This window comes from Coturnix japonica, chromosome Z (assembly GCF_054131305.1).
Source record: "Coturnix japonica strain WE chromosome Z, WE-NBRP24, whole genome shotgun sequence".
In the NCBI taxonomy this organism is placed as follows: Eukaryota; Metazoa; Chordata; class Aves; order Galliformes; family Phasianidae; genus Coturnix; species Coturnix japonica.
Genome location: NC_140702.1, coordinates 61,281,500 through 61,296,166, shown reverse-complemented (window position 1 = coordinate 61,296,166; position 14,667 = coordinate 61,281,500). Strand labels below are relative to the sequence as shown.

The 14,667-nt window shown below is 38.5% G+C and overlaps 1 protein-coding gene across 4 annotated transcripts in view; it reads right to left on the bottom strand.

Moving 5' to 3' along the window:
- Positions 1-14,667, bottom strand: part of LHFPL2 (LHFPL tetraspan subfamily member 2) — a 110,692-nt gene that overhangs the window by 57,499 nt on the left and 38,526 nt on the right. Inside the window, exon 1 of one of the 4 annotated variants that reach the window (XM_015848577.3) lies at positions 14,234-14,254. The exons of 2 other annotated variants lie outside the window; for them this stretch is intronic. The gene's annotated coding sequence lies outside the window, so the exon portion shown is untranslated. Of the gene's footprint in view, positions 1-1,908; positions 1,928-14,233; positions 14,255-14,667 lie in introns of those variants that run through there. One more of the 4 variants, XM_085530112.1, reaches the window with a different exon arrangement.

The window sequence follows — 14,667 nt, the reverse complement described above, 5'->3', positions numbered from 1 at the left end:
TATTATACCTGAGCCTAAAACTATTTGAAATAAGTAATATGAAACATCAGGTAAGAGTCTGATTTCACACACACCACAATCAGCAGGAGCTCAAATGTTAGCTGCAAGGATAAAAGGATATAAATAGTTTACTTTCAAGGCTGTGTAAAAATACTTAGCAAGTCCACTTTTACAATATGATTCCTATTGTTCTTTCTCCATAAAACCCATCACTTCTGAGAGCTCAAGAGTGACCAAATGCCTTCCCTTACAAAAACAGCCAAACACAGTGAGCAGTTTCGCAGCAACCTCTCTAACAAGAGCCTATTCCCAGTCACCAAAAATTTCTGAAGAAGAAAGCTGTTCTAGATGGCTCTGGCTCAGCCATCACTGTGACTGGCTAGACAAGAAGTGACACAGAAAGCAGTATTACCACATTGCAGTCAGGGCTTCTTTTCTTAGTGCAGACTGCTTCCTCCCTGGGGTTCACATGAAGGAAACTGCCTAGTCTAGTACAACCAAAAGCTCATGATCCATTGCTGCTCTTACACATCAGCAGTGACAAAGAAGGAACACACAGAGCTCTGGAACAGCTGCTGAAGAAATCAACAACACAGGTGATCTTGTATTCTCTACTTCTTGTGGGGTGTAAGGACACTGAAAAAAGACAGAAGGATCCAATTTATAGGCACTTCATGTCTGGTACCACCAGAAAATCTTAGGGTATTCTGATGATGGAATAACCTACACAGCGCCAGACTTAAATGCATTAGGTAGATTTCACCTCTCTAAAAGGTGGAAGAGAGTCCCTGGGGAAAAGCTAGCAAAGTTCACTGGGAGGGTTTTAAACTAGGTTTGAAGGGAGCAATAATATCAAGCCTACCCATGGAAAGGTGTGAGACAGCCTAGCTATGCCAGAAGGACATACTACTGGGGGGGGGTTTCAATCTGCTGTCCTGAGATGTTCTGGTGTCACTGCAGCACACTTGAAATCTTACAACAATGAGCCAGGGACCACTGAGGCAATAGGAAAAAGAAACAGGGAAATTCAAGGGAAGTAATCAAAGGAATTAAAGAGTTATCCTCCAAGATGGTGACAAGACTGGCTCCCAGCTGAAGTGCCTATCTACCAACACAAGCAGCTTGGAAAATAAGCAGGAAAAGTTGGAAGCCACCACTACTAGAAAAGCATTACATAGTTAAGAACTCTGAAACCTGGTGAGATGATTCCCATAACTTGACCTTGGCTATCAATGGCTACTTGCAGTTTAGAAGGGACAGATGAGACAGGAGGGGAGGAAATTATGCCATCTACATCAGGGAAGGAAAAGAGTGTGAAGAACTGTCCCTGAAGAATGGCCATAGGCAAACTGAAAGTGTAATAGGTAATAGAGAGCTCCAGCAGGGGGGATGCAATGCTGGCCCTGTTGCTCAACAATGCAAGTGAACTAACTGGTGACAGCAGGGTTGGAAGCTGCCTAGGTTGTAGTGAATATGCAGTGTTGGATTTCATGCTCCTGAGGGACAGGAAACAGAAAAAAGGAAAGTCAGGACATCAAATTTTAGGAAAGTCCATTTGTACTTCCTCAGGGAGTGAGCTGACAAAACTCTCTGGGAAACTGTCCACAAGGGCAAGGGAACGGAGGAAGCTGATCTTTAAGAAAGGTTTCCTTAGGGCACAAGAGATCTTCATCACCAGGTGTATGAAGTCAAGAATATTTCTCCTACTCTAAGTAAATAACACGTTTCTGACCACTTGATACATGCCAGAGTCCTGAGGGAATAGGCCAGCATAGTCGCCAAGCCACGCTCAATGATACCTGAAAAGTCTAGGCAGCCAGGTGAATTCCCTGGTGACTGGGAAAAAAAAAGGTAATGCCATACCCACTTTTAAGAAGGGTTGCAGGGATGATCCAGGCAACTACTGACCTGTCAGCCTAATCTTGGTGGCAGGGAAGATCACGGAACAGATCCTCCTGGAAGATATGATAAGGCACACAGAAGAAGAAGAGGTGACACAGGTCAACCAGCATGGCTTAATAAAGGGCAAATCTCACCTGTCGCATTATGTGGCTTTCTTTGCTGGCATAACTGCAACAACAGACAAGGGAAGAGCCATTAACGTCACCTATCTGGATCGCAATGAGGTCTCTAACACAGGCCCTACAACATTTTTCTCTCTAAATTGGAAATATATGGATTTGATGAGTGGACTGCTCAGTGGACAAGAAAGTTGTTGCAAGATCATACTGGTCAATGGCTTATTACCCAGATGGAAGTCAGGAGCAAGTGGTATCCCTCATGAGTCAGTACTGGGACAGATGCTTTAATACCTTCATTGATTACATAAAGAGTGGGATCAAGTGCACTCTCAGCAAGTTTGCAGGTGACATCTAGCTGTGCAGTAGTCAATATGCCAAAGGGATGAGACTGCCATTCAGAGACCTAGACAGACCTGAGCAGTGGGCCCAGATGAACCTCCTGAGGTTCAACAAACCCAAGTGCAATGGCTCACACCTGGATTGTGGCAACCCTCACTATCAATAAAAGCTGGGGGATGAAAGAGCCCTGCCAAACAAGACTTAGCGGCACTCACGGATGGCAAGCTGGACATGACCCAGCAACGTGCCCTCACCACCCAGAGAGCCAACTAGATCCTGGACTGCATCAAAAGATGCGTGACCAGCAGGTCAAAGAAGTGCTATTCTGCACTGGCGAGACCAGTACCTGGAGTACTGTCTCCACATGTGGAGTCCTCAGTAAAGGACAGACACTGAACTGTTGCAGGGCGTCCAGAATGATATAATCTTTGAAATAGATCCCACAGACAGATCAGCAATTACCAGGCACAAGCAGGCACCAGGCCAACCAGTAACAGATGGGTTATGAACAAGCAGACCTGCAACACAGCTCCAGCACAGGCTGTCTGCTCCAGCTGGCTGAAATGGTTTTGTGGCCCCACAGGCAAAGGTGTGAAAGGGCCTAGGGGAGGCTGAGCAGGAATGCTGAGGCCCAGCAGGCCCCTCAGGGGCCCAGGCATTTGTTCGCTAATTAAATACTCTTAGCAGTAGCAAGTTCTTCAGCAATGAACTAAAAAAACTTGGCAGGCTTAGGCTATTCTTCTTCCTAAATGTCAACTGGCTTAATAAATAACAACTTCTGAGGAGTATTATTAGCATCCAAATTATTGCCCCAGATTACCACACACTGTGGCGTGCAAAATGCTAAGTTTACAAATAAAATAGTCTGCTGGCAGAAGTGGAACAGAATAACTCCAATCAAGACCGCTCAGCTATCTTCTTATAAAGGCCTGCAGATAGCAACTGCAAAGTTTTGTTGAAATGTAAGCACCATTTCATTTAATTGGTAGACAGCCTGAGACCGACGTAGAATGCAGCATGGCTATCCCACAACTATTTGTCTAAACAGAAAGACATTATCTCACAAGTGCATATACAGTCTTTAAATCAAAGGCTGTGGGTCTTGTTTTCAATCCAACACCTCTTTTGCATGCCAAAGTTATATTCAGAGTACTGTCCTGGTGATGCAAGTTGTGGCTATTACAACTCAATGAAAATAATCAGTGAAGTTTCCAAATGGCTTTATAAATTCCCTACACCACTGAGTACTCCTCTGACGAAATTCAATTACGAACCTGTTCTGTGGCTTCAACTGAAATTAGAAGCCTCCTTAAGCGTTATCTTCCCCGCTCTCCACTCTCACCCCCTCCCCTCAAAAAAGTAGAAAAGTTTTAACATTTTACTGCTTTATAATTTATGGCAACCAAACATAACCACAGACTGGCTTACTAAGACCAGAACAAGATTTCAAGATTTCTGAAAAACACATGCTTTATCTTCTTTATGGTTCTAGGATGACAGTATTTTATATACTGGACTTGTCTCCACGCTTTCCTAATTTTTTGCATCTTCACAGTTTTGATAGTATATAGACATAAAAAAACAGTGTATAAAATAAAAGCAACCACAGGTATGACAGTCCTCAGTAAGCCTTCCACCTGTGAAAAGCACTTTTTAATCACGAAATTCTTCAATGACTAATTTAATAATTTTGCTAAGTAATAAAGCCTAGAACTTAGATCATTTGGCTTGACCTCAAAGCATAGTTTCTTTCACTGAAACTAGTTTGACTGAATGTTACCCAACTAATAGATCTACTATGCACTCAGACCTTAAAGTTAATACCATGCTGCATAGAACACCATCATCTTTATTTTCAACTGTTCTCCCGCTTGTATCTCTGACACAATATAAAATGAATAAACAAAGAAGAGATTTTGAGCAAGACTGTGTGCCTTTCTTGAGTAAGATCGTGTTACGAAAACCAAAATATTTACTAAATTTTTATCTGCCCAGTATTCTAACTCTGGAGAACACCCTGCCATTTCTGCAGATGCCTAGAAGTTCTAAGCCATCTTCATCTAATCTGCTTTTCTAACAGAAAGTTAGAAGCCCATGATGAGATATTTCTTTGATGCTCATTTGAAGAAATGTTAGTGAGCAACCACTTCTTGGTTAGTATTAAAAATAATACTCAGTTTGCTGTTGGTAATAATAGTCAGCCTCAGGTACAGTGGAAAGTGATCAAATACAAATACATGAACTATGGTTTTGTTCACCACAAAGAGCCTTTGTCTTTTTAGTTTTTGTCATTTTCAGCTTTCTCTGGACCCAATTAGCTTAAACACTACTCTAGATCTTCTTTCCAGAAAATCAGTATCTTTCGGTAACAGAAGAAATAAAACCAACGGGGTTTGCTTTCCTGAAGCTGGTAATATCCTCTTTAAAGGATGTTAGAGCTCTCATTTACTAAGCTGTAATTATTCCTTAAATTCGTAACGTAACGTAACATAAAAGCGTTTAGTCTGCTACTTCAAGATACAAGTGTGAAGCCCATCCCTATAATCTTAGAATATTCTAAAGGCTACAAGAATATGGTTTTTTAAATTATCACCAGCCCAGTAGTCAGTATTATTAAGTTGCTGAAGATTCTTACAAGATTTTACCTTGAACACCAAAAGGACTCTTACAATTGGTAAGTGAAGGACAGGGGAAAAGCCCACACCAGATTAGGAACAGACAAGAAAAGCTGTATTGATAAGTGGGAAGGAGAGCTGATTTTAGACGTTATTCAGCCTCCAGAAAATTAAAAAAAAAAAGTTGCTAAAACCAAAACATAATTATTTCCTACAGTGAGTGACTAAGTAGTAAGAAGAAATGAATGTTGCATGTTAGGAAATTACATGATAAGCCCAGATTCTGCAACAGCCTTACGAACAAAAGTGGAGGCAGGAAGCCTAAAGTTTTATATCACAGGCTGATGACATGATGAAAGGAATTACATACAGCCTGATTGCCTACAACACCAAGGGAACAGACTCATAAGACTCTTCTCATACAAAGATCTGTATTTTTTATTATAATATTTTTATTTATATTTTAATATATATATTATAAAAATTATAATATATATTATATAAATATATTACAATATGTTAGTATCAATTATTTATGTACTTAATATCTTAAAAACATAACAAAACCCACTGTTAAAAGCAAGACATCCATTGTAAGTCCATTTAAAATGCTCTCAAAGTATTCTATGTCAAGTATGCAATTTCTAATTTAAGCTTTACCAGACCCGTAAGATTATGGAAGTCTGCCTCATGATTTTAATACTCAAAGGCAGCTGACAACTGTGTTTATTAAAAGTCATTGACAAAATTCACAGTTATGAAATACTTAGTCATTTATGTCATTCTAGACCAAGGCTGAAACCAAAGAATGGTGGTATAAAGATGCTTATTTTGAATGTTATTAGCTCTTTTTTCTTCTGTTAAGTATATAAACAAAGTAATATCTATGAAAAAAAAAATATGAAAATGAAAAAAAACTAATGTCAAGCAGACCACTCCAAAAACAAAAAAGAAGAAACTGGTCCCTTCACAAAGCTCACACAAAGCAGCCTTATGAAATACATACAAAGGCTGTGGTTTTTTGTTTTGTTTTTTTTTTTTAAGGATCTCTCTAGCAGTCAATTTCAGACACAACATTTTCCTTGAACATTAACAAACATTTCTGAAAATTACTTCCCTCAGTGTCTCGAAACATTACAGTCTGCTATTTTGTTAGCAGTTAACATTTTAATTTACATTGGCCATTTCTTTCTTAACAGAATAAACGTAACAATGAATGTGCAAGATGACAAGTTAAGGTTCGGTCAACAAGGCTTTAAGACAGTGGGTTCTCATTTCTACTCCAGGGAAGGCAGAAAAATATATCACCGCTAATCTCCTCATGGCCCACTCCAGTTTTGGGGGCCAAGAAGATCAACAACTGAGTTCACAGCTCTTTTAACCCTTCAACATGATACTACCAGGCTAACTTTAAAATTCCCAAAGGAGTTTAATAGCTTTCAAGAAACCAGTATCAAACCCTGAAATATTTCTTGTCTGTTCAGTTAAGCTTGTCAAAATCCAAGAAGCAATAAATTTGTTATGGTTTTTTTTTTTTTTTCCCTTTTTATTTGTAGTTTCATGATGGTAAGTTATTTCCAAGCCTGAAAAAAAAATAAATCTTTCATGTATAAAGTTAAGAATAGTTTAAATTCTGCATCAACTGAATGTTCCTATCTCTAAGTTGTAGTAGGCAGCGTTTTCTTCAAGATATGTATGCATGAGTCATATCAGACATACACAAACATACATATACACATACATACATATACATATATAAACACACTCATGTTGGTCCATGATGTTAGAGGAAGGTGGTATGGCAGTAGAAATTGAACCTTCTAGCCACTATTCCGGTCTATCATCTAAGATCTTTCATATCAACCATGAATTAATGAGCAAATTCACCCCAAGAACAAGAATGATGGAGTTTCTTAGGTCTTGTTGGTTGGCCAGTACACTGATTCAAATCCATAATTCTGTGAAGTTTGAAACTGCAGTTCTGAGTCCCTAAACACTAACCTTCTCTCCCCAGTTACTAGCTTTCTGAACTCTTTGTATGGGCTATCTATCATTTTAAGTGATTTTTCCAGTGCAGGCCGAGTTTCAAAACACAACATGAATACATTTTCTTCCATAATTGCTTTCTTATGGTATTCCAGCAATTGAATATTGATTCAAAACCACTTAACAGGCAGAACTAGCTGCTTTAAATCATTGCTTTTGAAAGCTCACAGATGATATGCAGCTACTTTACTTCCCAATATCCTTTGCTGCATCAAAAGATTTTTCAAGTAAAGGAAGATATACATATATACACAATATCTCTTTCATATTCACATGCGTTATATACTCCAGATCAACTCAGGTGGTCCCCAGAGGTTTTGGCTCTTTAGAAAGAATTAAATATCTAAAGTAGATACTTGTTCATTTATTAGCACTCTTTTCAAAGGACTGTTCAGAAAAAGAACCCCGAGAAAAAACGCAAATTGTCCACTCCATGCTCAACTAACAAAGCACCAATTCAGTTCCCACTGAGCTCCAGTTCATTTTGTGTCCACATGTAAGTGATTAGGAGTACATTGTTTGAAACTTAATTCCACATCTGTTCTTCTGTGGGACTTGGAAAACAGATGAATTTTTCTGACAATTGTTTGCAGAGAGGATAATCACATGCATGTGTAATAGTATCCAAAGCGTAAGGGGAAAACACCAGAATCTAAGAAGCTTTTTTTGCTGAATATTTTTGTGTCTTTTCTAAGATTTAAAAAAAAAAAAAAAAAAAGTTCTCAGATGGAAATCATTAATATGCTTGAGAAGACATTCTCAATTCCCTATAACTCAAAAAAAAAAAAAAAAAAGAGAAAAAAAAAAGAAAAAAAATCACAGAACTTTTGTTCTTAATAGTCTTTGTTTCATATCCCACTAAACTTACCCGTTAAGTGATGTGCAAGGTTACTTTAAAATAAAATAAATCCTGCAAAAGTGACAAAAGCCCCAAGACAGAAGATACATGGTTTCTTCAAGGAGTTCGGCAGCTGTAAGACAGAACATTCCAGGCTAATACAGTATGAGAGCCAGCATCTTGTGAAAAGATCACATGCTTAAGTGAAGGATATAATTTCTTTAGATCTTCATAGAAGACTGATAAGCGCAGAAAAGTAGATAAGAACTCTTCACTGTATCTGCTAATGGAAGTGCAGACAGCATCAAAGGGTACTGGGGAATGTAAGGTTCAAGAAAGTACTTCTTCCATGTAAGATGCAGTCAGCTGCCAACTTTCTAACTTGCTTAATAACTGGACAAGTAAATGACACAAAGGTCCACTAAAAGCTATTGAACAGAAATCCTCTGAATCAGTACATCCTAAAGGAGCAGAGCAGTGGAGATGATGTATCAGTGTATACATCTGTTCCCTAGGCTACTGGCTAACGTCATATCTATACTGAGATAAATAAACCTTTCGCTTACTTCTGCTTAATTAAGGCCTTACAACATTATCTTGGACCTTGAACTGTACCTATAACGAGTACAGAAGTGATGTTAACTACAGTGATTCAGGAAGAAATACACAGTGAGGGTTGAGCTTGATGTAATAGCTTGTCATCTATAAGGCCATGTCAAAGAATGGCTAAAATTTCAGATTAGACACAGCAAACTGATGAATCAGTTAAAGAAACAAATACATCATCTTCCAACTCCTGCAATTTTATTGTGAACTCCCTGGTACCTGGTGATCTTTTAAAACAGCAGATGTCAGAGATGCATGATTAGCTCATACCATGAGAAGTGTTTCCAAACTTTTCTCTGTGCTCATTAGGCAATAGAAACCAAACAAACCACAAAATCTGAAAAACAAACAAACAAACAAAAAAACACTGCCAAAATTCCCAATGTATTTGTAAGATTAAGAAAGTATTTATTTTCATTTTACATATATATGTATTTTTTTCTTTTTCCTTTTTTCTTTGATGATACTGGCAATAGTGGAAACAAAGTCAACACTCAAAATTCCCACAGGTGGCCATTTCTGAAACACTGCATCACCTCTCATGAAACAGATCAAAGCCATGAATGAGAACCAGGTGGGCTTCTTGAAGTAGGAAAGTAAAAAAGGTACAGAAGAAAAGAACATTTCAACTAGCAGAATGCTTATGACGTGAAAAAGATGCTCTTCAGAACAGGCAGAAAGTCTGTTTTCTACAGCAAAATAAACTACTTAGTTGTTTTTTGTTTTTAATTCTGCTAAGCAAAATTGTTATCTGACATTAATTAAATGGAACTTTAACTTAAAATGTGTAGGATAACCCATTCCATAAATCTAAAGATATACAAAGAACATGCTGTAGATGATCATTATGTATTCTCGATTTCATTATGAATCTTGAAGAATGCCATAAGGATGCAGAGCATGTGATAAAACAGCACTGTGCTTTGGAGGAAATATCAAATCTGTATTAAAGTCAGTGAAGAACTGAAAGGATAAGCAGTATTGTTTTACCAAGGATTAAAACACTAAGTATGCCCTTATTTATACATCAAAAGTTAACAGGCTAGGCAGGTATGATCATTGTACCCATTAAGAGCCATTTATGTATCAAGCCCAAATCTACCATATACAGTGTAGATAATAGTGACTGAGTCATATTATTTCATTTGAATTAAGGCTGCAGAGAAAGATAGTGTGAACAAAGTTTGCTCCCACACCTTCAATACTACTGGAACAGCACCAAAGTTTTCCCAGCTTTCTTTCCATGCATTATATGCAGTGAAGCAATTCTTTCACTTTGCGCATCTTCTGCCAGTAGCATTTCCTAAAAAATACAGCATTCATATGCACTTACACATACATATTCAAAAAAACAGTACACCCACATACTTGTACCCCAAATTTCAAACTTATAAATTTCAGAGACTCATATAGGACTGACTATTCCTGCAGGGGTGACCAAAAGGCTAAACAAAATTCAATACACGCAGCAGTCCCATGGGTCCCATCCACTTCATCTCCCTGTAATTGTACTAAAAGCCCGTCTGGAGTCTCTCAAGGCATCTGGAGTTGACACTTCTCCTATTTATCCAGCTAAAGAAAGGTTCCCTGCTTCTCCCCTGCCAATACCATGAAGAATTTAATGCATCAGCAGGGACTTGAAACCTGAAACTCCATGCAGTATTTTCATAAAATGATTCACAGACTTGCACTAACTTTTTTGACTTAAAGCAAAGGGTTTCCGTGCAGCAATTTGGAGCTAGATGAATCTACTCATTTCCAGCAGTGGGGGAGGGAGGAAGAACACGGTAACATGCAACCAGCAAACTGATTTTAACATAATGAAACAGAAAGGAAACCCCAACTGAGTGTCTTCATGTCTTCTTAAAAAGATCAGAGCACCTACTTAATGCCTCCTATGAAAAAAGAAAAAGTAGGGAAGAACAGAAAGCAACACTAGAAAATTAAAGGTGGAAGTAAAATAAAATGAGAACTAAGAAGCATGAAGAGACTGATTTTTTACTTTAAGCAAAGAAAGCAGCTTGGAACCAAATCTTGCTCTGCATCAACACCCAAGACAACATGGAAAAAGAAATTTCAGCTCAGATGAGTGCCCACGTGGAACACTGAACAGATCCCCCCTTTTTCTAACTGAAAGTTGAGATAGATACTTCAGACAACAGGAAATCCTATCCTATCACATTGGCATGTTTGTGTCAGAAAAATGTGGCATTCCAGTTTCTATGTAAAAGTCACAGAATTGTAGGGGTTGGAAGGGACTCTGAAGATCATCTCAGTCCAACACTCCTGTCCTCCACAAGACGTTTTTAACAGCACAGTCACTATGCTTCAAGTAACTGTCTTCTGAGTTGCTAAAAATACCTCTCATGCTAAGAGCACTGACAGGGATAATGTACTCATTAAGTATATTAAGGAACCATTCCTAATGATTAACTCAAAATCTAAATGTCCAAAAAAGAACTGTGGTAATCAGTATTAGATACTCTTAATTTCTGTCATTCCAAGCACTGGTTCCATTGCTCTCAGGTGTGAATGTGAAATGGGCAGCTTGCTCTAGCGTCCCTGCTCAAGTAAGGCTTTGGAACATGTGACCTCCAGAGGTTCCTTCTAGACTGCCATTCAGGGATGCTGTGAATTAACCTCTTGTATCAGATTACAAGTTACCCTACTTCAATGAATGAAGTGTGTTCTCAAGTTCAAAAATACTTCAAAAAGCCTCTGTATCTACAACAACTTATTATTACTCCTACAATCTAAAGAGTTTGCTTTTACCAAATTAGCTACCACTTTGGAATTTCCAATACGAACAAAACAGTGCCATTTGAAACACTTCCACATTTCAAGAAGGTGTTACAACTTCACCTTTTTTTTCCAGTGCATGTTCAGTTTAGTTACCCTGTAGTAGAACTACGAACTTCAATTTTTATTTTGCATTTATTAACACTGCATACCCAATGAACACATGGCTACAACAGACCACCTGGCAGAAATAGCCCTCAGGAGACACATGCCACTGCCACAAGCTTGCTGCAGGAACTACTGAGCTCCTCCACGCTCCTCACATAAGCTGGGTGGTGACAAACCATCCGTACAGACTGAGAGGTAAGATGCCATTGAAAGAACACATCCTTACCTCAGATAGAGTCAGGCAACGTGAAAAGATGAGTTTCTAAGACACAGTTAGTTGCGCTGCAGAGACTTCACAAACCCCCTGCCACAGACAGGACCAACACAATACTCACCTGAACTTCTGCAGCTCACCCTTACTGCATCCTATAACAATGTGGGTAGCTTTTAACTACTGTGCTATACTAAGATGTGATACAAATAAATTCAGAATCTATACTCAGAATTAATGTTTTCTTCATATTTTTCCCCTCATTTTTCAAACATATCCAGATGAAATACAAATTATAAAGCAGCACCATTTCCCTCTTCCTAGAGGTACCTGCTCATGGCTGTAGATATGGACATGGCTGCTTTTCTCACCTAAACAAAGGCAACCATTACTGACTAAACAGACATAACGACACTGCTGCACAGACAGATAAATCCTATCTGCAAAAACAGTCTTGTAAATGACCAATGAAAAACACTTTCTGTGTGGTCTTGGCCAGGACAATGATAGCTGGAAGAGCCTCTGGAAGACGGATGGACTTAGAAATGCACACTCCTCATCTGGGCACTGACTTCTCCAGTAGGGCAGAAGCTGTGTGTGGTTTCTGCAGCATAGATTCCCTTCTTCGGGCTAGAATCCTGAACTCCCCCAGCAGCAGTTGAGTCCAGACCCTCAGGAAATAAACATCTGGCTCTTGACATCCACACACAAAGGAAAACCTGCTTCTGGGTAGAGAACACACAGATCTGCGATTCTGAACATTCCCACCCTACAGTTGGGTTTTGAGGTCTCACATTTAACTCCTGACAAGCTCTAATTCTTTTTTTCTTTTCTTTTTTTTCCCCCCTTTTGTTATTTTATTAATTTTTTATTTATTTTTTTAAAGGGGGAATCAAGACAGTATTTTTTTCCAGGCTTATCTGTAAGGATAAAAGCTCACTAAAATTATCCATTCAGTTTCCAAGTACCTCCTGCCAACCTCAAGACAGATAGCTTAGGATGGCAGCACACATCAATACCAAGCTTGGCTCTCAAAAGCTTCATGCCTAACGTAACAGCTTCCAGCTAGCAAGAATGAAAGTGAGAGGTAGCTGCTGCTGTTGAACAAGGAAGCTGAATAGAAAAGGCATCTTCTTCATTAAAATCAGCCTTTATAGCTTTAATTTTTATCATACTTCTGCACGATGCTTAGTCATGAATTGCTTTTAGTTCTTTTAAAGCTTTAACTTACCTTAGTTAATCTTATTAACTATCTACTGCTGAAAATTTAAATCATTAACATTCAAGAACCCTACTACTGTGTGTCTGACTTTTTTGATCACAGGATTCAAAGACTTCACCTGTCAGGTTCTCAAAGTTTGAAGAGCAAAGTCTTGTCCATGGAGAACACTTGTAAGTTTTGTTTAAAGATCTGCGTATTCCTACAACTGACTGCTAAGACAAAAACTGATGAAGTGAAAAAATGAACTGCAGTGCTTCAAGTGCATCCTCTGTAACCAAAGAACACATTCATGCTGAATGCCACTTTGGGTCTTCACACTCAATCCAGCACAGACAGGACAAAGACTGAAGCCAAAATGCTTCTCAGCCGCAATCTCAGGGAAACTTGTTAGGCTGCTAATGAGACATCTGTTATCTTTCTGCCTGCGTGGAAGAACAACCTCGTTCCAAGCTTCTTTTAAACATTAACTTGGGATGGATATTTTTTCCATTTGTAACACAGGTGATCTGAAGTGGAAGTGCTGTGCATTAATATTTAATCAAATTAACAGAAAAACTAAAGTAGTAAGCAAAAAGACAACTAGAGATACATGTTATAATTACTCATAAATTACTCCAATTCCCAGTTTTGTTAATGTTTCTATGAAGCAAACAACACTTTCACTTATATACTAAAGCAAAAGCCTTTGTTATAAAACACAACAGAAAAAATATAATTATGATTTATGATGTCAGCAGAAAAACAGAAGACTTTTGGGACCTGTGCAAGAAAGCTCTGAGGCGAACAACGTGTCCAGAATTCACTTCCAATATTTCTACACAGCAGAAGCAGAACAAAGCAAACAATAAAATTCCACAGCAACTTTCAATTTCACATTTATGGAATGATCAAATTCGACTTTAAAGTCAGCATTAACACAGATAATGATGCAATGGATATTTAAGCCGTTGTCCCAATGCAAGAAAACATGAAATTCCTCCTAGCACTTAAGAATATTGCTGAATACAACTCTCTTTCCTAATGCAGCTATGCACAGCAAAGAGATTGTACAATCCTTAGAAGAAGAGGAATGAAAAATAATATACTTTGTCTCTCAGAATTTACATTACTGATTTATAGGTTGTGTAAATTACTAGCACTTCAAGCAAAACACTAATTCATAACAGAAAGCATGAAGGGCACGCTTCCTTTGCTTAAGTGTTTTGGGTAAGTAATATGTTTACAATGACCCAAACAGCTTTTAAGTTCAACTATCCTAACCCATTTTACAAAACAAATACATTCCTGTATTCAGTCAAAAGGGCAGCTCTATATTTTCCTGGTTCAACACAATGCTAACAGGATTTCCATTTGATAAATGCACCTTTCTTATTTCTGAGTATTACCAAAAAAAACAAAAAACAAAACACCCAACAAAACCAAACTCACCGAATTCACTCATCCAAATGAGTGACAGGGGTTTATGGGTTGTGCTGTTTAAAGTAACACCAACTATTTTCATTTTCTTCCTTCCCCAACTCATAGATGCACAAGCAATACCACATCCATTGAAACCAATCCCAGTCCGCCACTGAGGCTATTTGAAATCTCCTGTTTAAGGTCACAAAAAAAAGTCTCCAGAGTAGCGATGAGATCTCAGCGCTATTCTTCCTGAGCACTGAGAGCTCAGTGCCACGGCTGAATCCTATTCCATACTGCGCAGAAGGCTGCATTCCCTGCAGCATGGTGCCATGACTTCTCGGGGACCACATCAGTGACTTAACAGCCCTGGCACTTGCAGACAGAAGAGGTGGGACAAGGACAGAAGGCACATGCAAGGACAGAAAAGCACATGATTGGAGTGCTTGGCCATGAAAAGCAAT